Genomic DNA, 21,005 nt, shown 5'->3' with positions numbered 1-21,005 from the left:
TGGGAGGGGGGTTGGGGGGGATGGGAAGGGGCCTGGCTACGGGTGTCACTGAGGGGGGGGGGGGGTGGACGACTCTTTTATAGCTCCATAACATAATGAACGATAAAGTCATAACATGGAATGTACGCGGGTTAGGGGACAGAACAAAACGGGTTATAGTCTTTGACCTGATTACTCGACATCTCCCTGCAATAGTTGCACTGTTGGAAACACATGCATCACCAGAGATTCCTGAATATTTCGTGAAGAAATGGGCGGGTCATCAGTTCCACTCCGGATTCTCGTCATATTCCCGTGGGATTAGTGTATATTTTCATAGGAGTGCTGACTTTGTCCCACTGGAGCAGTTGATTGACAGGGATGGGAGATTTGTTTTTCTTTATGCCTGATGGAATGTCAGGAAGTGCATCTTGGCCTTTTTATATATCCCCCCTCCATTTGCCATGATAGTCCTGAACCAGTTGACGACTTTTATGTATAACAGAGAGCGATGTCCAGTGTTAATATTTGGAGATTTTGCAGCACGCCAGACCCGCAGGGTATTAGCGACAGTGAGGTCACGGTATGGGCAATCGAGGGTTACTCACTTTTCTGAGGAGAACCCTGGGCAGGCATGCGACAGTGAAAGAGAGGCAGACACTAGTTCATCTGGGGCACACTCTGTAGATAGGGACCAGGCCTGATGGTATGTGAGGTGCCCTGGATGTTATAGGTGTTTTGAGTGCCTTAGGTAAGGTCCCTTTAAGAATCGTGACGCCAGTGCCTGTAACGGTGGCACACCGGTTTGCAGGAGGATTAATAGAGTACACAGTTGGTGAACCAAACGTTGCTTTACTTGGTGAAACAGTCCAACTTTGTACATGTAGTTACAGTAAATGATAATGCAGTCCTTTACAGTACAAAATGCACAGCAGGTTTACTTCACAGCAGGTTTTAATCTTGCAAGATACTTGGAGGGTATATAGTTAATGCTTTGCAGTGCAATGCTGCTCTATCCCCACAGCTATGGCTGGATCCCAAGGCCCGGATGCCTAATTGCTGGCTTAAATCCTTGGTATAAAATCCTTCCTCCAGTATGGGCACTTGCTTAAGGTTAGAATACCTTCTTTTCCTAGCTGTCTTGTCTGCTGGATTGGAAAGGTGGCTGCAGGTTTCTCCCAGGAGGTGCTTTCCTACTACTGGGGCTTCTCAACTGAGCTAAGCTTAGCCTCAGGAGCTTCAGGCTGACTAGGTGACTCCTCTAGTCCCCTGGAATACACTTGGTCTCCAAGCAGGCTGTAATCCTTCTAGCCTCCTGGTGCAGCTAGAAACCTGGACTGTCTAGCTGCATGTCAGGAGGAGGCCCTCAGCATATCTCGGGCTGGTGCCTTCTCACTTCTGTTATCACAGACTCCTGACTATGACCTGACCCCTCCCTGTCTGGGCCTGGACATTTATACTAGGGGCTCCCTATCTCCCTCTAGTGTCTGGAATGTCAAATTACACCAAACTAGGCCTGATAAGCATATAACAGGGGGAACCATACATGTAAAAACACATTGGAAAATACATTAAATGCATAGATCAATACAATATCACTGTCCCTTGTGAGCAGAAGTAACACGTTACCCAATTGACCCTTGTGTAGTGCCCACTCCTACCTAGTGGGACACTACAATTTTAATTGTGTATTAGATCCCGTGTTAGACAGAATATCTACTGCAGGGAAATATAATCATGGGAAGTATTCCCTATTTCGAGGGTTTTGTGAGGAAACAGGATTAGAAGATGTCTGGCGATGGTTGTATGGCAACAAGCAAGTGTTTTCCTGTTTCAGTAAAACATATAACGCCATGTCCAGAATTGATATTGCCCTGGCCAATAGCGAGATGCTTGACTCAATTTTGAAAATGAAATATGAGATACATGGCATCTCGGATCATTCACCGATTTTACTGGCTATGAAGTTTGGGCGACAATCTGCCATCGCCAGACCGTTTAGATTGAATTCTCACTGGCTAACTATAATAAAAGATACAGAGGGAATAAATAAGGAACTCGCACAATTTTGGCAAGAAAATATTGGTACAACGCATATCAACTTTCGGTGGGATGCAAGGAAGGCATATATGCGTGGGTTATACTATGCCAAAAGAAAAAAGAAAAGAACAGAGCTTTTTAAAGAGGAAAAAAGTCTGGAAGAAAAGGTTGCATATTTGGAAGGTAGGGCCAGAATAAATAATGATGAGAACATGCGGGCCAAATTAAAATCTGCCAAGGACCACTATACAAATTTTATGAGGATAAAAGCACAGAATCAACTATTTTTTCAGGGGTAATGAGCATTTCTGTGAAGGGGGTACCCCTGGTAAACTACTTGTTTCTATAATATCCAATCAAAAGGCCCCTCAAAAGATCAGACAAATTCAAACAGGAGATGGTCGGAAATTGGAAAAAGCAATGGAAATTGAGGGAGAATTTGTAAAATACTTCAATAATCTTTATCGTTCTGAGCTGGATGACACGGGGACTAGCATAGAAGACTTTCTGGAACAAATTAAGATTCCAGCATTGTCGGAGTTGGATTCGGGTCCCCTGAATTCCCCCATTTTCTTGGGGGAACTACAGGAGGTCACCAAGGGAACTCGGGGCTCCTCGAGTCCTGGGGCGGACGGGCTTCCGTTTGGCATATACAAGAGCCATGCGGAGGTCCTTCTACCCGGGTTACTGCAAGTTCTGAATGAATCCAGTAACAGTGGAAAATTGCCTCCGTCCTTAAGGGAGGCAATTATTACACTGATCTTGAAGAAGGGGAAGGAGGGAAATAAAGTTGAGGCCTATCGACCTATATCGCTGCTTAATGCAGATTATAAGATAATTGAGAAAGTCCTAGCAAATAGGTTAAAAAAGGTAATAACCCGCCTGGTCCATCCAGACCAGACAGGGTTTGTCCCCGGGCGACAAATTCAGACTAGTATACGAAGAGCCTTTTTGAATGTGCAGATGGGGGGGGGGGGGGGGAGAGGACCGCTCCATCCTGTCTCTGGACGCCGCAAAGGCTTTTGACAGGGTGGAGTGGCACTTTCTCTGGCGGATTATGTATAAGATGAATTTGGGACAAAAATTTATTGGGTGGGTTAAAATGCTTTATAATGGACCAGTGGCTTGAATTAATATAAAAGGGGGGATTTCCCCCGCTGTCTGTCTACAGGGCGGGACACGGCAGGGCTGCCCACTCTCCCCACTTCTTTTTGCAATCTTTATGGAACCCCTTGCATGTAGAATTCGAGCTGAACAGAGTATTGCTGGATTTGGGGGAAGAGGGGCGGAGGATAAGATCAGTTTATATGCGGATGATGTATTGCTTTATTTGAATGACGGATGGAGAAATGTCCCACGTGTTATGCAAATAATAGAGGAGTTCGGCCAGGTTGCCGGGTATGAGATAAACTGGTCCAAATCCCTCCTCTTCCCACTGAACCGAGCACCTCCTCAAAACGATTTAAAGGTAAAGATTATTTCCCCGTTGGACCATCTGGAATATTTAGGGATAAAGATTGGTAGCTCAATCAAGGAATACAATAAATTAAACATCACTCCCTTGGTGAATAAAATAAGAAAGAAGGTCAGGTTTGGCAAAAATTGCCCCTTTCACAGATTAATAGAATTGCATTGATCAAAATGATCTTATTGTCGTGGATACTATATGTGGTCAGTTCCTGCCCCATTTGGATCGAAGACAGCATTTTTAACCTGATTGATAGACTGGTCAACGATCTGATATGGGGCAGGAAAAGGGTCCACATTAAATTACAATACCTGTGCCTGGCTGAAAGAAATGGCGGCCTTGGTCTTCCACATTTCCAAAGTTATTATCTAAGTTCACAATTGCAGTGGTGTATTAATACGGGGGATGGCTCATTAATATCCTTTATCGCTGGACAACAGCAAAGGCCTATACAGAATATATTCAGCACACTGGAATCTGGACTTTTGGGAAGTGAGGAATATTCCTGTCCCATAGGTTTAATGTTACAGAAGGTGTGGAGCAAAATAAAGGTTCTCCTACAGGTTACATATGCCTTCGAGTTTACCCCGTTATGGGATAACCCCTTCTTAACAGAGTTTGCAGCTCTTAATGATGATGATTATTGGACCCGGAGAGGGATTACGATGTTGTCACATATATGCACTAAGGGAAAAATGAAGCCAATAGGGGAAATAGTTCATGAGACACCAATTACTGCTTTAAAATATTATAGATGTATTCAATTAAAACACGCATTTACATATACGTATAACAAAACTTCACAAATATTAGGCACTCAGCAACTGTTAGTTTTCTATTTTAATTCAGTGGGGAAAAAAGTTAGGGTTTCACAAATTTATAGGAGGTTAATAGAGGAATTAAGTATTGTCACTAAATTTAAAAGTCCTGATAAATGGGAAGTGGATATAGGGAAATGTAACCCACTTCAATGGCGGGAAATATATCAAAATATTAGGAAAGGCTTCCCTCTCACGACAACACCGGTTGACACAATTTAAAATAGTACATCGACTATATTTCACTCCGAGTCTTTTACTCAAAATATATGGCAAAAAGGGCAAAGGATTTTGCTGTTTGAAATGCTCCTTTACCAATGCTGGCTACGTTCATATGCTGTGGGATTGTCCAGTTATTAAGACCTTCTGGTATAACATATTTCAGGGGCTGGAGGCAATAATTGGAAATAGTCCCCCTTTAACAATTCAAGTAGCAATACTTGGACTTCTTCCACCGGAATTCAAACATAAAACAACAAAAAATGAGCAGATTTGCTGGCTGAAGGGACTCTTATTAGCCAAGATAATAATTCTTAGGAAATGGGTGAAAGATAAAGCCCCCACAATACAAGAGCTTAATGTCAAGAGTAAAAGAATTCGAGCTTATGAAGGGTAGGGGGGAGAAATATTTTACATAACTGAAGGATGTGTAGTCGGAGTGGAACTGACGACCCATAAATAAATAACCAATTGACTTTCTTGAGCAATTGCTTGGTAATTTGATTGGTTAATGGGTCTTTAATAATAATATTTAGATCTGGAGTAACTCGGGTACATTGGAAGCGGATTAAAAATGACTCGTTCTATATATACTGATTTAGGAGATACCCGGAATGAGGGCGAGAATGAGAAACTTATACATGTGCTATGATCTCCTTTTGTATATGTTTTTGTATATTGTTCTTGTTTAAAGAAAATTAATAAAGATACTTAAAAAAAAAAAAAAAAGATAAAATCGATGTTAGAGGAAACATTGTTAGGAAACTTTCTTTCCTGTATATTTGCTTGTATACAAAGTGCAAGTGATGCCAAAAATTACAAGGAAGAGGCCCTCCGATACACCCTGTATATATCACATAAAGGAGGGCCTCATTCACATTGTGGTACAATTGTTCAGGTAGTGGGACTCCTACACTGATAAAGCCTATGCACTAAGGGAAAGGGCTGCCAAAAATTACAAGGAACCGGCACTGCAATACACCCTTTATTACACATAAGGCTAGTTTCACACTAGCGTTCGGCTGTCCACTCGTGAGCTCCGTTTGAAGGGGCTCACGAGCGGACCCGAACGCTTCCGTCCAGCCCCAATGCATTCTGAGTGGATGCGGATCCGCTCAGACTGCATCAGTCTGGCGGCGTTCAGCCTCCGCTCCGCTCAGCAGGCGGACACCTGAACGCTGCTTGCAGCGTTCGGGTGTCCGCCTGGCCGTGCGGAGGCGTGCGGATCCGTCCAGACTTACAATGTAAGTCAATGGGGACGGATCCGTTTGAAGATGCCACAATATGGCTCAATCTTCAAGCGGATCCGTCCCCCATTGACTTTCAATGTAAAGTCTGGACGGATCCGCTCAGGCTAATTTCACACTTAGCTTTTTTTTGCCATTTTAATGCAGACGGATCCGTTCTCAACGGAGCCTCCGTCTGCATTATTATGATCGGATCCGTTCAGAACGGATCCGATCGAACGCTAGTGTGAAAGTAGCCTAAAGGAGGGCATCATACACACCCTTGAAAAATTATGATTGATGGCCTGCTGGTGACCCTGAAAAACATTAGGGGCGAGGGCCTGCTGCTGATCTGACCATCTAAAACATTAGGGGCGAGGGCCTGCTGCTGATCTGACCATCTAAAACATTAGGGGTGAGGGCCTGCTGCTGATGTGACCATTAAAAAAATTATGGTTGAGGGCCTGCTGCTGATCTGAATCTCTAAAACATTAGGAGCGAGGGCAGCCTAATAAGCATGATGATATGATTGAGGAGGAGAAAGAGGACGAGAAAAGGAAGATTGAACCATATACCCTTGTTTGTGGTGGAAGGGGTGCATGGGAATACAGTGTATTCAATACACCATAAAAGCCACATTTAAAGTGCCTTTATGTTCAGCCGCTTTCCTCTGGTGGAGCAGAGAAGTCAGGGGCAATCCAGGCCTTGTTCATTTTGATAAGAGTCAACCTGTCAGCATTTTCAGTTGACAGGCGGATACACTTATCAGTTATTATGCCCCCAGCAGCACTAAATACCCACTCTGACAAAACGCTGGCGCAGGCAGTGGCGTTGCGAGGGGGGTGCGGTGGGTGAAGGTCGCTTCGGGTGACACCAGTCTGTTAGGGTGTAACCCGCCGGCCGCCGGAGTTCTCCTCACTCATTTACAAGCACGTCGGCCCGGCCGTCACGTGTTAAAGGGGGTGGGACTGCCTGGTGAGTGGCGCCGCGGCGGCTGCACTGCAGGAACAGCCAGCAGGCCCAGGACTGGAGTCTGCAGCTAATGAATTGGGTTTTGAGACACGTGACAGCAGTGACTCACTCACACAGCCAGCCAGACCTGGCACTGCCGCCCCTGAGGGAGGAGGAGGTGTGGTAGGTAGCGCGGAGAGAGCACATATTGACTTTATATTTAGATGATTTAATTTAATACCCCATTATAGTATTTATTATATTTAGGGGGAGGAAGGGGGGGGGGGGTTGGGGCCTACATCTCTCTAGGTCCAGCCAGGTTAAAGCTTGAACAGAAGGTGGAAATGCACTTTAATGTTCCATGACTAATGGAGCATTAAAGTGCATTTCCTGGAAATGCCACAAACTACATAATGGAGGGCAGTGTGGGGGCAAATTACTTAATGTGGGGCAGTGTGGGGGGCATATTACTTAATGTGGGGCAGTGTGGGGGGCATATTACTTAATGTGGGGCAGTGTGGGGGCATATTACTTAATGTGGGGGGGGCATATTACTTAATGTAGGGAAGTGTGGGGGGGCATAATACTTAATGTGGGGCAGTGTAGGGGGCAGTATTACTAATTATGGCACTCTAGAAGGGAATTACTATTGTTGGGACAAGAAGGAGCACTATTACTATGGGGGCATTATTATTTCTTCAGGAAAGTATTTGTGGTATTGACGGCACACCGGGAAAAACAGTGGTGGCTGGGGACTGAGTAACGAGGGATGGCCGCATCAGGCTGCGGAAAGCATCAATGTCCACAAGCCTAAATGGCAACTTTTCCAGGACCAGCAAGGTGTGCATTTAGTGCTATGGCCTGTAGGTGGGTGGCTGGGTATTTGTGCTTTCATTCTAAGGCCTGGGGTATGGACATCTGTACGCTGCGCTGGGACACAAAAGTGGATGTACTAGCTGATGGTGCTTGCGAAGGTCTAGGTGCAGGGCGGGAGGCATCCAGGCCTGCATCTTGGACAGGGGATTGGCCAGCGCGTAACAAAGAGGAAGAGGAGGCAGTGGTGTGACCCGTAGACACTGATTGTGGACCCAGGCATTCTCTTTTTTGCCACCCCACTGCCTCTTACAGCCTGTTGCGGTGCTGCGGATCCCCCCTTCTGTACTGCTGTCCTCGCTCGGCTTGCCACCTTCCCAGGTTGGGTCAGTGATTTCATCGTCCACCGCCTCCTCTTCCACTTCCCCACTCTGCTCATCCTCCTGACTTTTTGACCTAACAACCTCACTTGACAACTGTGTCTCATCCTCATCATCAACCTCTTGAGACACTAATTGCGGTTGACTTACTGGCAACTGTGTGTCATCATTATTATCCACCTTGTGAAACACTAATTGCCGTTCCCCACCAAAAGCTTCTTGTCACTGTAGACGCTCAAGAGTTTGGGCATCGGTGCACAAGATCTCCTCATGTCCCTCTTCAAGCGGGCATGTTGAGAGGCCTAAATCAAGGAATGGAGGTGAAAAGAGCTCCTCGGAATATCCAAGTGTGGGATCACTTGTTTGGCAAGACTCTCCATCGTGGGAGGAAGGAGGATCAGGGTGAGGATTCTGTTGACCAGACTCTTGGCTACTGAGACTGGACTTTGTGGAAGACAGGGTGGACGGCATTATCTACTGCAACCCAACCGACCAGACTGGCCGAACCACGTGTCATCAGGTGCTTTATAGCACCCGATGACGCTCTCCGGGCAGCCAATCACTGCAATGCCAGTAACCAACATGGCTACGGCATTACAGTGAGCGGCAGTACTTACCTGCACATTTATTGGCTGCGTAGCAGCCAACAAACGTGCAGGGAGGAGCATCGCGCTTGAGCACACACGGTATTCGGCCGAACACCGCGATGTGCCGAGCATCGCGATGTTCGGGCCGAACTGGTGTTCAGCCGAGTATGCTTGATCAACACTAGAAGTGAAGGAAGAAGAGCTCCCTCTGGCTCACAGTTCCTTGTGTGTATTTAGGGTGTGTTCAGGAGTGTCTCTTCTCCCTTTGTGAGACAGCCTGCTCTATCTCCCCCTGCCTATGGTTGGTCTGCAGAAGGTATTTAAAGGCACCTCCTTCTACAGGAAGGCGCCAGAGCAACTTAGGTTCCTAGCTAGTCTAGTTTCCTGTTTGAGCTAAGGTTTTCTGTTGGTTCTTCTCATTCTGTGTACCGCACTTTGGATTACGTATTATAGACTTTGCCTGATTTCTGCCTGCCCTGACTCTGATCTGTAGTGTCCCACTAGGTAAATGTGGGCACAAGGGTCAATTGGGCCACGTTGTTCCCCACCTTTTGTGGAACAGGGTCATTGTATTTTATATGATGTTTTTATGTGTTTTTCCTGTTATCTCCTGTACCAGGCCTGTTAGGGGTAGTTCCTCCTCCTAGACAGTAGAGGGAGCTAGGGGACCCCTAGTATATATTGTCAGGTCCAGGACAGGAAAGAGTCAGTCTAGAAGGGAGTGAAGCTAGCACTTTAGCTAGAGAGGAGCTGAACATCAGTTCCAACATGCAGCTAGATAGCCCAGGTTCCTAGCTTGCATCCAGGGGAAGAGTTTGCCTCCTGAGAAACCAAGTTCCTTTAAGTACAGTGCAGAGCCAAGTTTATTCCAGCCAAACAGAGAGCTGAAGGGCAGAAGGATATTATACAGCAAGGAGACATATACCAGAGGAAGGTTTCCCTACCCAAGGATAAAGCCAGCAATAGGGCATACGGGCCTTGGAGAAAGCCAGACAGGAACTGAGGAAAATACAGCCTGATCTTTAAGTGTTATTCCCTCTGAGTATCTTGCAAGGACTTTGCTTGCCGTTTATATAAAGCCTGCCTGTTACACTCTTTACATGTGGAACCAACTAAAGACTGTAAATAGTTGAACTGTTTCAGTAAAAGGAAGTTCTGGTTTACTGCAACTTGTGTTCCTCAATTATTACTACAAATAATCGGTGTGCCACCGTTACCGGCACTGGCGTCACGAACTTAAAGGGATCTTGCCACCGGCACATTAAACCTGCAACACCCAGGGCACCTCACCTACCACCCAGCCTGGTCCCTATACATAGAGAGTGCCCCAGAGGACCCCTGTGCCAGCCTCTCCATCACTGCTGTACGCCTGCCCAGGGTATATAAAATACAGTGAGTACCAAATACGTTTACATACTTTGCCTGACTGTCGCCTGCCCTGACTTCTGCCTTCGTACCCTGACTACACCTCTGTCTCATCAGCCTCTGGCCTCCCAGCCTCCACTTGGTGTATTGTGTCATCTGAAGGTCAGTCCAGTGGGTTCACACTCTGGTCCCAATTCCCTAGTGTTCCAATTCCACTCTGAGGTAGCACCTGGCACTTCCCTCAGGAATGTCTCTCCTCACCATCAGAGGTATCGTGTGAAGAACGAGGGGTGTTCTCAGACATTGTCCTTAGAGGGAGTTGGTCTTGTGGTGCAGGGGGTTTGGCTGGTTATAACAGAGTCTGGAAAACTACAGAGTCTGGAAAACTACATTAAACATGGTATTGTTCCACGTGGTCTGAGAATTTCGTTAACTCCGGTCCCTAAACAAAGAAGTACTGGTTTTAATTCCCGATGGGAACAGCTTGCCACCTCTAGCTCACTGCAGTTTATGAAACTACTCTTGGAGGAGGAGAAAACCGCATTAGTGGGTTTAGGTGACAAACTGAAAAACCAAATTGAAATAACAAAATCTTTTTCTTTGGACCCGGATTTTTCTAACAAGGAGAAATTACTCCAGACCACAGTGGAAAAATATCAATTCTATTTACGTGAAAGAAAACATCGACAGTTTAACCGGGATCTCTCCGAGTTTAAAGAAAATAAAGCCTACTGTGTCCTTGCAGAAAAACCAAGTAGTAAGGATATTGTGTCCGAATTGTCCACCTCAGAAACTGACATTTCAGATAGCGATCGAGAGCAAACCACTAGGCCGAATCGCGGCAAATACAAAAATACCCAGAGGAGAGGGAGGGGAAGAGGAGGTAGAGGTAGGAGTTATTCCACAGGCCACTCGTCCGATTTTTTAGATCAGACCAACCCGTACCCACTGAGAATATCGACCGAACACTCAGGGAGGGGCGGTCCAGAGGTAATCAATCTATCTCAGCGTCCCCTTACAACAACGGAGATGACAGTTCTCAGTAAGGGACTTACTTTTGTCCCAACACAACGGTTTGACAAATTCGGATGGGTAAAAGACCTTCATCTTTTTATCCGCAAGTTGCGGTGGCATAAATTCCACCTCAATGCGGATAAACGAAGCTGTCGGGATTTGGGCATCCCCCCGGACATGCTTCAAGACGTGAGATTACTCTTTGGCCTATCCGAGACCCCCTGTGAAAACAGGGGGGAAGGCCCCTTCACCTCCCTAAGGAATAGCAGCAAAAGGATGCCACCGGCGGCCGAAGTGTGTTGCCTGGACGTCTTTCTGCAACTAGTCTGCAGGGACCTTTCTAAGATTCGACCATTCCCCACAGATCGCAACTACTCTAAAGAGGAATGGAATGTCATACAGTCCCTCAAGCGAGACTCCAGTGTTACCCTAAAACCCTCAGATAAGGGTGGGAACACCGTGATCCTCAACACTCCCGACTATATCAGCATGTGTCAACAACTTCTTAATGACAAAAACAACTATACTGTGCTTACGCAAAACCCCACAGTGATGTTCTTGGGGGAGCTAAAGAGAATCCTGCTAGCGGCAAAGGAAGAAAAAATTATCTCAGATGAGGAATTTGAATTTATGTGCCCACGGAACCCAACTATGGCTACATTCTATAGTCTTCCAAAGATCCACAAGGGGACTAGCCCTATCAAAGGCCGCCCTATTGTGTCAGGAATTAATAGTTTGTGTCAGAATATTGGTGTTTATATAGATCAAATCCTAATGCCGTTTGTTGTGTGTCTCCCGTCCTATACTCGTGACAGTATGGATCTTCTGCGAAGGATCGACGGTGTGACTATCGAGGATGAGAGTATTCTGGGTAGCATAGACGTTGAGGCCCTGTACTCCTCGATCCCGCACGAGGAAGGACTTAAGGCGGTTGAGTACTACCTGAACACAAGAGGTATACAGTACAGGGCCCACAGTCGTTTTGTGCTCAGAATACTGGAATTCCTGTTGACACACAACTTTTTCCTCTTCAACGGCAGGATCTACCACCAGCTCAGGGGCACGGCGATGGGATGTTCCTGTGCGCCGTCCTACGCCAACCTGCTCCTGGGCTGGTGGGAAGAGACCACAGTTTTTGGGGACGCGATGTCGTCATGTACCGGGCCCATACTTATGTGGGCACGGTACATAGACGACATCTTTGTCATTTGGAATGACACGAAAGATTCCTTTTTTGAATTTGTCCTCGGACTTAACACCAACACGGTGGGGTTACGATTTACCTCTGAGGCTAACTGCGACAGTTTGGCATTCCTGGACATTAGGATATCCAGGGGGGGCTCTAATGAACTCGACACCACTCTATATAGGAAACCGACGTCGACGAACTCTGTCCTGCACTGGAACAGTGGCCATCCCTTCTCCCAGAAAAGAGGGATTCCAAAGAGTCAGTATTTGCGCCTCAGACGCAACTGTTCAAGCAGGACAGAGTTCGTCGACCAGGCTAAGGCCTTACAGAACCGGTTCTTAGACAGGGGATATCCCAATAAGGTCCTTAAACAAGCCTATCAAACTGCATTAACAGCAAGTCGCCCCGACCTCCTAGTACCTAAAATCAGAAAGGAGGAGACGGAAAAGAAGATCCGCCTTATTGCGACTTACGATGATGCGTCAGGGCAAATCAGGGATGTCCTCCGAAAACACTGGCCTGTCCTATTGATGGACCCTGAGATCAACAAAGTAATTTTTAATTACCCACAAATTACTTTTAGGAGAGGGAGCAGCCTAAAAGATATGCTGGTGCACAGCCACTACACCCCGGCGACCCAAGCAGCGACGTGGCTGGATCGCAAGATCAATGGCTGCTATAGGTGTAGTGGCTGTGTAGCTTGCAAGATTCTACAGAGCAGTAAGACCTTCCATAGCTCGAATTTAGATAAGTCCTTCATTATCAAGGATTTTATCAATTGCCGCACACGCGGTGTCATATACAAGATCACATGCGTGTGCGGACTCGAATACATCGGCAAAACCAAGAGGGAGTTGCGTAGACGCCTAGGAGAACACCTGGGCGATATCACGAACGAACGCGACACCCCAGTGGCCCGACATGTCAATGAACACCATGGTGGAGATTTGAACTGCATCCAAGCCATTGGAATCGATAAAATCCCACCACCAATACGTGGCGGTGATTGGGACCGTCTCCTACTTCAAAGGGAAGCACGTTGGACTTTCCAATTGGACACGGTATCCCCCAAAGGGTTGAATGAGTCCCTCCACTTTGGCTGCTTCCTTTAAAGAATACCCCTTCAATTTGCTGTTTTTTATACAGATTTAATTATAAATATATATCTAAAACTGCCTCACCCTGCCCCTTTAAATTTTGGCTGCATGGGAGACATGGGATGTAATACCCATTAATTGCTTGGTGTTATTGTATGCCGACTACTGTTAAAAAATGAAATCAACAAGACCGCAATAAATACCACTAAATAATTCATGTTGTATACCCACATCAGGGTTTTTGAGTGAATATGTTGGACACGTGTTCCGCTGCCCACAGATCCACTCCTATGCGGAGCTTATATATCAATACGCCCGTATATACGGACAAGGAAACACATATTTCCATGCTTTGTCCATATTCCTATATTTGTAGGTTCATATTGTGCGCCTGTACAACATATACTAATCTGTCCGGCGCCCGATGTAATACTCTATCTTTCTTATTCTTCTGCATGTCGCTGGTAGCAGTATCTGACTAACGACATGTAAATAAAACAACAGCACCTTTTTGAATGCAGCCCCATTATGGGAGTGAAGTCATCAGTACGATGGTCTGCTGGTACAATAAATATAAATATTGACCTATGGAGGCTGCAAACTGGAATTCAATAATTATCTTCATGCATTATGGCCTGGATATATTATTTCAGGCACTAAATACGATGATATTGAAAATGTAAGGTACGCGTACTATTGCGCATGCCCAGCGTCCATTCGGCGTGTGGGCATGAGACGCAAAGTAAGGGCAAAACGTCATCACCGCCCGCCGCCGCACTAAGGGAAGGGCTGACGTCATTACGGCGTGCGACGTGCCGATATCCCGGCGCGAACCTTCAAAAGAGCGGACGCGTACATCTCCAGACCAGGTAAGACATATGCCTGCGGCACCAACCTGTGCACCACAAGAGGACAAGGGGCGCTTTCATCTGTCCCCCTTCTCTATCTTCATTGCGGCTGTGCACCTATCTGTGCGCTCCACTTTACACTGCGGCTGTGCACCTATCCGTGCGCTCCACCTCAGTGACAGAAGGGAGGAAACTTTATTTTACCGGTCCCCTCTCCTTCATTCCCGTTGCCGGTTGCACACCCACCTGTGCGCCTTACTCTACAGGAGAGCCACCATCTCTGGTGACCCTCTTTTTGTATTTTCCGGCCCTTAGAAATTATATCCCCTGATGAGGGGAGGGGTTTAGTCCCCTACCCCAGAAACGTGCATGTAGGGACCCTTGTAGGGCCTTTTTAGGGACCACAATTCCAGGGCTAGGTTCCAGACGGGGGCCCAACTAGTGGGACACCTCGTGGTTAGTCTTGGAGGCTTATTGTAGGGCTGTGAGGGCCAATTAGGGATAGAACAAAGGATCGTTTTTATTCCCTCTACATACCCTCCAACTGCCGAAAAGGACCACCCTGCCTGATTAAGACATAAAAGAACACAGGTGCCTGGAGTACATCTCACCTGTACGGTAGGACACCTGGTGGTGTGTCTTCTTCTTTTCAAGCGGTGCCGCCGTGCACCTATATGCCGTGGATGTATGAGTGTGCCCAATGTAACACCGATATATACATACATCCATGTCATTATTTATGTTGTGTTTGTCGTTGTGCATATAGTCCTTGTTGTTTAATATTTGTTATATGTCCACCTTGATGTATCAGATATTGGCGCCTGTGTGTACCAAATCCGAAAACTTGCGGCTTGAATACTGATGTGTACCACTCTAATTGTCTAGACCTTTAATATCACGTGTGGAATACATCCGTCATTTCACATTTTCTGCCTTGTGGACATCTTAGTATTGCTCTCAGTACAAATCCCGTTATCGTGGGATACTGCGAGCAATCTACGATTACCTATCCCTTTATTTTTCACCTTGAGGAACAAAATCTCATTTATCTTATAGGAGCTATAATAAAAGCTAAGTTTTAATTTATCCAGATCACTAAAATACGATTTCAAAGATATATGTGAGTGATTATATACAAATAATCTATATTTAAGTTTACTTTGATTATAACAACCACACTCTGAAAAATAATTCAGATTCCTGTTGGAGCCCTAAAATGTATTCCAACCCCAAACAAACCCCCTTAATTTAATTCAGACCCAAACTCCAACTTAATTAAAACTCCACACATTAAAAATTCAGACTATGTACCAACAGTTTTAGACCACAGACCACAAAACTAATTCAGACTCCTAAATTAATTAAAAACCCAGATGATTTCAGACAAAACACCAGACCCGGAAAGTGTTTTAAGACCCAAGACCAGACCCCATACTCTGCTTATCACTCACCCTATTGTAAGGTTTCCAGTTGGGTGGCTCCTGAGCAGGATGCAACCAGAGAGGGTATGAAACAGCAGTGAGAATGCTCAACCACTAGTCTATACAATTTTCTCCTGGTCTCAGCCATGGTGGTGGGAGTGCCGAGGTTTTCTATTCTAGCAATCAGCTGACGTCTTAGTGATCAGACCCCTACTGACACAACTTCGATACAGTGGGTACAACGGTTTGGTGACAAATGTTATTGACTGTAACACCTGCTATGACAGAGGGTGTGGAACCACTGTGTTATCCAACCAGTTTTACTTTGAGTTAAACCCATGGGTGTTATCCTGGCAGGTCCTGGTATACACTCTTTAACCCTTATACAGGGATCTGGACTTCACTGCAGGGGTAGCCACCAGGGCGCTACCTGCTGGAGTAGTCCTCAGTTGACAGCTGACCCGCACTGGTCAAAGCCACTGGTGCAGGTTACTAAGGAATAAGGTAAAATTGTAGTCAGTAACAGAGCCGAGGTCAAGACAGGCAAAGTTTGTGCAAATAAGTGAAACAGGTCCGAGGTAAGGGCAGGCAGCAGTGGGTCTAAATGATAAACAAGCACAGAGATAGGTACACAGGCAGACAACACTTCTTTGCAGGGGACTTAGCTAAGACACTTATTACTCAGGCACCCACCCACTGGGGCAGGTGCATTAAATATCCACAGATTGCCATCCATTGGCTGGTAAAGATTAGGGCATGCGCTAGCCCATTAGGAGCCTGACTGAGCATGAGCTGTTGCCCTACGGGCACTGAAAATGGGTCCTACTTGATAAGCAGGCTGTAAAGGGAAACCCAGCAGGCCAGGCCACAGGCCCCAGCAGGATGGCAGCAGAACGCGGGTCAGGTCCACCAGGTAAGGAGAGTAAGTCAGTGGTGGCTAGCAGCTGCTGCTGTAACAATATCCCTTTCACTAAAATTTAAAGCAATATATGTCTATTCAAACGAGCACCAATAATTATCCTGAAAAGGAAACAGTATCTGCTCTGAGAAGGCTGAAAAAAGTCCACTCATGAAGGGGTTAACTATAATCCGTAGATAAGATGGCTGGACAGTGCTGGGGAATTTGTATGACCCGAATAAATCTTGCAGAGAATATTTCCTGGGGCCCTGGAGGAGGATAGGGATGGCAAAATCTTGCACAACATGGATGTAAATTCTTAGATTTGTGGCTTCTGAATTTATAAAGCTTCTTGAGTCCGATGACAAATTGTTTTCTGCAGTGACCGATGTTCCTTATCACAGACCACAGTGAGGTGGAAATGATTTATGATAAGGGTATAGATTGTTTATGCGTCTAGTGAACAATGCGTGGAGGAGATGTTATGTAGGTACAGGATCATCTGCATCCAAATAGAATTTCAATGAGAAGTCTGACTGCGGCGCGGAGATTGGGGGCCGCGTGATTTTTAAAGTAAATGTTTCTGATCAATTCTTCCCCTTGTAATTAGGTCCAGGAAGTAACTCACTTTAGCAGATATGTGATTTCATTTAGTAGCAAAATTTTTGTAGAAATACATGGTCCCTGTCTTCTCCTCCGGTCTCCACCCAGCTCCTGTTATTGAACATCTACAGATTACCTTTAAGGGTTTTTCCAACCCCTATAATGACGCCTCCAATGCCCGGGCCCCATGTATGGATTATACTTACCTGCTCCCCGACACCTGCGTAGCTCCGGAACCCTGCATGGCCACCACTGCATCGTGGATGATGTTAGGGAGTTGTAGCAGCTGCCGTGCAGAGATCAGGAGCAACGTGGGTGTCGGGGAGCACGTAAGTATAATGTTTAAGAGGGGCCCAAGCATTGGGGGGGGGGGGGTCATTATAGGGTTTGGATTCAATTTTTGACTCCAATTTTTTATTAGACCAATTCAATATTGCAACTTGCTAGCAAAACACTTGACAGGCTGCAATTCACATTATAACCACTGGGTGGCTTCATTGCATAGACATATCGTGACAGAGTATCACAAAGTCATGTCATAGCATACAAAACAGGGTGTGTCTAGCTAAGACGGATAGTATGGTAGGACACATCTGTATTCTGAAACTGGTTTGGCACTGACTCCGCTAAGAGTGGAGAAAGCCACTGCCAGACACTTGAAGAACAAAAGAATCAGTCAAAAATATTCATTTTACCCAATCCTTGTCTCTCCCGACATCATCTGTTGAGGGTGAGTCGGGAGATCCCCACACACATCAGTGTGTCAGCCGAACCTGCTGTTCTCGGTGGATTTGGCTGACCGAAGTATCTTGTGTATGGCCAGATTTAGTCTCATTCCTTTGGTACTGATCTGCAATACCAGGCATGGGCACTACACTGCTACTGCAATAAAGAGGCTGCAGTGCTCACTGGATCGCCTTGGATCCATAGTGATGCAAAGTTGATGGCCTATCCTAAAGATGGGCAATCAATGTCAAAGTTGCAGAAAGTCAGCTGGAGCTTCTATTCTTATGATTGTATGATGAGCCATTCCTTTATTATTCCTGTTAGAACGTATGACTAAATTGCTAGTCTTCAGTAAGGGTACAGGGGGGTGTTAAAGAGGACCTGTCACCAAAAAGTGCAATGCAATCTGAAAGCAGAAGGTTATAGACAGGGCTGGTGCAAGGATTTTTGTCAACACAAGCGAATCTACATTTTGGCGCCCCCCCCCCCCCCATCATTTCACATTTCTGCCCCTCATGATTCATGTCCATTTCTTGCCCCCCCATCATTTCACATTTCTGCCCCTCATGATTCATGTCCATTTCTTGCCCCTGCCCCATCGTTTCACATTTCTGCCCCTCATGATTCATGTCCATTTCTTGCCCCCCCCCCCCCATCATTTCACATTTCTGCCCCTCATGATTCATATCCATTTCTTTCCCCCCACCATCATTTCACATTTCTGCCCCTCATGATTCATGTCCATTTCTTGCCCCCCCATTATTTCACTATTATGCCCCTCATGATTCATATCCATTTCTTGCCCCCCCATCATTTCACATTTCTGCCCCTCGTGATTCATGTCCATTTCTTGCCCCCCCATCATTTCACATTTCTGCCCCTCATGATTCATATCCATTTCTTGCCCCCACCCATCATTTCACATTTCTGCTCCTCATGATTCATATCCCCCCAATTTGCCATCCTCTCCCCCTGCCCCCTAATGTGCCAGTATCAAGTGCCTCTCTCGTCCCCCCTCCATGTGCCAGTATCATGGCGCCAATAGCCCCCTACTCCCCTACTCCATGGCAGTAAAGTAACAGTCTGGTATTTAAAAAAAATAATAATGTATACTTACCTCCATGTCAGCGATTCCGGTGTTCCCAGCAGCCTCTAGTGTTGAAGATTTGGTGTCTTCGTGTTCTTATTTAGCCTGTCTTTGATAAAAGTTTGTGATGGGATTCAAACCATAACCTTTTGTATCAGAGGCAAGGCATTTACCCACACAGCTATGAAAGCTGTATACCCAGTTACTTAAAAAAATAAAATATATAAGACTTCTACAGTAGATAATTTTGATACCTAGGGTACAACCATACACATGACAGTTGCCCCAACACACCCAGATCTGCTACATCCATACACAGTGTGCTGGGGCAGCTTTCATGTGTATGTACACTAGGTATCAAAGTTATCTACAGTAGAAGTCCACCCCCCCTCCCCCAAGTTGTTCCAATCGCTTGTTCCAATCGCAGACAAAACTGACTGAACTTGCTTGCAAAATGGTGCGAGTTTCACTGAACGCATCCTGAACGCATCCGGAGCCAATCCGTCACACTCCTGTGAAATAGGCCTAATAGTTATGCAGGCAGACATAGAAACTTCTCTATGCACTGATATCATAAATTCCCTATACCAGTGGTGGGCAAACTTTTTTGTGAACTGAGCCAAATATCGCCAAAACCACGATTGAATTTTTTTTCGAGAGCCACATTTTTAAAACCTAAAATATTGCGTCAACAGTACCAGTGAGGACTATTAGGGCTCATGCACACGACCGTGTGCCCGCCGTTGCCATATTGCAGGCCACATACGGCGGGTCCGCAATACACGGGCACTGGCCGTGTGCAGCCCGCATGAAGGACCCATTCACTTCAGCATGCGCTACTTTTTTGCGGTGCGTGCAGTCCTTACATTTGTGGGCATGAGCCCAGAGTGTGTTTTTACATACTTTTATATGTACTTTCTTTTATTTGGATCTTGATTATTATTTCATTTTATCTTTATCATGTTTTACTTTTATTAAACTTGTCTGCAGATGTGGATGTAATGTGGATGACGCACTTATGGGGGATATCTGTGGATGACGCACTTATGGGGGATATCTGTGGATGACGCACTTATGGGGGATATCTGTGGATGACGCACTTATGGGGGATATCTGTGGATGATGCACTTATGGGGGATATCTGTGGATGACGCACTTATGGGGGATATCTGTGCTAGACACTTATGGGGGATATCTGTGGATGGCATATATATATAGCATAAGATGCCATATATGTGTCATCCACAGATATCCCCCATAAGTGCCCTCCACAGATATCCCCCATAAGTGCCTTCTAGTAAGTAAAGTAATGTATTAGTGGGGGGAAGGGAGGAGGCAGGGACACTTGCGGCGGGGCCGGTGCAGTGCCCGGCGCTGTGCACACACCGGGGGCAGCTCCTACCTTTCTGCTGCAGGACATTTCGCTCCTCCTGAGCGGCGGCCTCTTCACCACTCCTCACATGGCCGGCAGTGGGCAGCCGAACTAGAGCGCCGCTGCCCGCCCTTCTGCTGCTGTGCGCAGCGTGACATCTCTCCCTCCGTCATGCGCCTCCTGCCCCACCTGCCTGCTTCATTCATAAAGTGGAAGGAGCAGACAGACGGGGCAGGAGGCGCATGACGAACATTTTGCAAGCAGCTTGAGCGGCGCGATATGGCTGCGCGGCCGCCCACCCGCCAGCCCGCACCAAAGAGCCGCAGTGAAGGTTCTAAAGAGCCACTTGTGGCTCACGAGCCGCACTTTGCCGACCACTGCCCTATACCAAAAAGATGTGCGGCAAGGATTCACACAAATATATGTAAGAATATAGGGGGAGATTCATCAAAAGTGGTGTCAAGTAGAACTGTAAAAAAGAAAGATGGAATCTGATTGGTTGCTGTAGGCAAGTAAGCCAGTTTTCCTCTGCCCTTATATTTGTACATATATTTTTGTGGATCCTTGATGCACAAATATTTTGGTATAGGGAATTTATCAGTTTGATGAATAGCACTATGTAGTACCCTAGAGGGGGCACTACAATTGTTATACCTAGCTACTGTATCTAATGGCTAGCAGAGAATATCATCTGTGTATTTAATTTCAGATCTTCTGATACTGCTCCTTAATAATATTGTTAAGCAGCTGTTATTTCAGATAATGTGCATGGTTGTCCAGCAGGTGACAGCATATCTGGCAGAGAGTACCTTTAGATAGAATTGAACTTACTATTCCATTCTACCCCTTTTGGGCAGAAGTGGGCTAGTCCTGTTTCCTACCAAGGGATGGGTTGGAGGAAGAT

The sequence above is a fragment of the Bufo gargarizans genome, chromosome 4 (genome assembly GCF_014858855.1).
Source record: "Bufo gargarizans isolate SCDJY-AF-19 chromosome 4, ASM1485885v1, whole genome shotgun sequence".
In the NCBI taxonomy this organism is placed as follows: domain Eukaryota; kingdom Metazoa; phylum Chordata; class Amphibia; order Anura; family Bufonidae; genus Bufo; species Bufo gargarizans.
Note: the sequence above shows the minus strand (reverse complement) of the source record.